At 38.7% G+C, this 3,391-nt stretch overlaps 1 non-coding gene across 1 annotated transcript; it reads right to left on the bottom strand.

The window, feature by feature from the left end:
- Positions 1-2,626: 2,626 nt before the first annotated feature.
- On the bottom strand, positions 2,627-2,733 carry LOC132625791 (small nucleolar RNA R71). Its single transcript, XR_009576999.1, has one exon. It is a non-coding gene; the product is annotated as a small nucleolar RNA R71 (small nucleolar RNA).
- Positions 2,734-3,391: the final 658 nt, after the last annotated feature.

Genomic DNA, 3,391 nt, shown 5'->3' with positions numbered 1-3,391 from the left:
TATGTCATGATTATGGTCGCCCTCAGTGGCCTCGTTTAGAGTTTCAGGTTGTCTCTACATCTTTTCCCATGTTATCTGTATCTCTTATGCTTATGTTAGGTTTATGCTTATCGACTTACATACTCGGTACATCTTTCGTACTGACGCATTTTGTGTGCTGTGATCATGCCCACAGGTACGGTAGACGGATTGGTGTACCGTTTCTCAGTAGGATATCAGAGTCCAGCAGGGATGTTCACACTCCATTCTTCGGAGTTGCTGGTCAGAGTAATTAAATAGGATGCATATATATATATATATATATATTATGAGTATGGCTATGAGTACGTCGGGGCTATTGTCCCAACTGGTTGATGCATATTAGTGCTCTTAGAGGCTTACAGACTATCAGTCAGAGTCCAGGTATTGTGTTTGGCCTTGCCGGCCTTCTGACTAGTTGTCTTTCTTGGTTGTGGCCTTGTCGGCCCTAGTTATGTATATATGTGTTGTTGGGCCTTTTCTGCTTGCAGGTTGTTATGATATACATCTTACTATTGTTATTCAGCGGCCTCGTCGGCCTATGATTCACGTTACTAAGTTTAGATATCACAGTTGGTTCGCTAGGCCCTTCGGGTGCCAAGTGCCGGGTGCCGGCTGATGTGCCGTGAAATTATGGCACATTTGATGCTCTTTGGCTATAAGTTTTACTTGTTTTTGAGCAAGTCTTGGTCTTTTTGATGTGTTTGTGACATGTTGCAGATGTTTAACGTATTTCGGGAGCAAGTCGTGAAAATGGAGTAAAAAGATGTTCAAAGAAAGAAAAATAACTGAAGCCTGATTTATACGGAGGAACATACGGACCGTAGAATCTTCACGGTCCGTAAATGCCATCGTGGATGCTTAATTGAAAGGGATAAGACATGAAGTGGAAGTCCAGGCAGAAGTACGGACCGTATATTATTTACGGTCCGTAAATCTCACCGTAGGTTGGTTCCAGAAGAGTCTTAAAGAAAAGAGGATTTACGGGTAGGTTATACAGACTGTATAATATTTACGGTCCGTAAAAGTGGATCGTACATCTGACAACTGGCGAAGATTTTACGGAGAACTGTCACTGATTCTACGGACCGTATAAAATGTACGGTCCGTACATTGGTCTGTCGGGGGCAATTTTATCAATCTTATTTTGCACGGCTTTGACTCTTATAAATACCTTATTTAGGTTTCTTGTACACATACATTACTACAGAACTCAGTTTTATTTTCCTGAGCATTAGTTACTCATAGTTTTGGAAGTCTTTTGAGGGATTACAAACAATTGCAATTAATTCCTTTTCAATTCCAAGCAATCAATTGTAAGCATTATGATTCCCATTATTTCTTATTGTTCTTCTTCCTCTATGAGTAGCTAATTTCCCTTACTAGGGTTGTGAACCCAATGATGGGTGTTTTGTGATTGGGTTTGTGATTGATATACACATAATGGATTTTTAGGGTTTATTTATTCTTCATTCTTCATTCATAATTAATGGTTGCAAACATTGATTAAAGCCATAGACCTTGATTTGTTTGGGAAAATAATTAGGGTTGGTAAGAATAAATAACAAGGACTCAAAGCTTTAAACTTTGTTTAGTAAATTCACTTAGGAATAAGAAGAATTTACTTGACATGATTAATCATTCTTCATAGTTACTTTCTTATATTTGGGAAAATCATAGAAAGAGATAATCTTTATTTATTGGGAAATAGTAGAGATTCATATAAAGATTAAGTGCATTTATATAATGATCCATTAGAAGTATATCAAGATCAATACCCACGATCATACACTCTATCTAACGGGGACACAATCTTAGTTTCTTTTACCATAAATTTCCACCAAAGCAAGTCGACAGCAATTAGTCATAGAAAAACCAACTTTTACCAAAATCATTGGATTAAGACATTAGATCTAAATTTATCATCCTATGATTTTAGTAACCTTTTCACACCATATTCCCTGTGGGATTCGACCCCAACCTTGTTGGGTTACTATATTTGACAACGTCCGCGTTATACTATTAATAGGTGTAATTTGAGCGTATCAAATTTTGGCGCCATTGCCGGGGAATACTGTTTTGAAATTACTAAATAGTGTTTGCTTTGATTGAAGTCTTTTGCTTATTCCATCACACCTTGTTTGCTACTCTGTGTAAACAAGGTGAACATGAATCAGAATCAGCAAAATCAACGCGCTGGTAACCAGGGGAATCGGTTGAACAATCAGGCGAATGAATCAGATGATGAGAATATTTTCGCTGATCTTGTTCCAGAGGAGGACTATGCATCTGCTATAGTTCAGCCTCGAGTTGGAGCTGCTTCCATGAAAATTGACTCCTCTCTATACCAGTTGTTGAGGCTTGAGGGATACTTTCGGAACTCTACCGAGAACGACCCTCAATGTCATTTGCAGAATTTTGTGGATGTGTGTGATAATCACATCCAGAACAACATACCACAAGATGCTATTTGGTTGAGGTTATTCAAATATTCTTTAACTGGAGAGGCAAGAACACGGTTTGAGAAGCTGCCCCGAAATTCGATTACTTCATAGGCAGAGATGGTGACTGCTTTTCTTACAAAATGGTACCCCCTAGAAAAAAGGCTAAAATTCGTAACAAGATCTATGAATTTAAGCAACGACCGGGGGAAAAATTATATGAAGCCTGGGAGAGATTCAAGGAGTATTTGCAGAAGAGTCCGAATCATGGTTTTCCGGATCACATATTAATGGAGAAGTTCTATCGAGGGTTAGATCCAGTGACGCAGTCAGTTTCTAATAATGCAGCTGATGGTTGTTTCATGAACAAATCTTATCGATCAGTGACCAACATACTTAACAAGCTGACGACTCATAATCAGGCTTGGCACTCAAACAATGCTGATGTGGTACCGTATGGTAGTGCTATGATCCAGAATATAGTAAAGGAGAATCAAGATACCCAGCAAACATTGACAGAACTTGCAACAAATATTTCCTTACTAACAAAGAAGTTTGATGAATCCTAGATCAAGAAGGTAAATGTTTGTGAGGATGATACAGTTTTGCCAAAAGGGATGTACCATATTCAAGATGGTCCGTTCCATGATGGGCCCCCTATGCAGGTTGAAGATGCTAATTATGTGAATAACTCTCAAGGGGGTTACCAAAGATAGAACTACCAAGGTGGTTACCAGAATCCGAATCAATGGAGACCTCAGCAAGGTCAAGGTGCTTATAACAATTCAGGGAACTACAACAATAATTATGGTGGTGCAAACCAAGGGAGTTACAACAACAGTAAAATTTTTGGGAACAAGAGTTCCAATCCTTATATACCACCGAAAGGGCAGTCAACAGAGCAAGGTAGTTTGAAGGTTGAATCAATGCTT

This window comes from Lycium barbarum, unplaced genomic scaffold, assembly GCF_019175385.1.
Source record: "Lycium barbarum isolate Lr01 unplaced genomic scaffold, ASM1917538v2 unchr_scaffold_88, whole genome shotgun sequence".
Taxonomy (NCBI): Eukaryota; Viridiplantae; Streptophyta; class Magnoliopsida; order Solanales; family Solanaceae; genus Lycium; species Lycium barbarum.
Note: the sequence above shows the minus strand (reverse complement) of the source record. Positions and strands in the feature narration are given on the sequence as shown.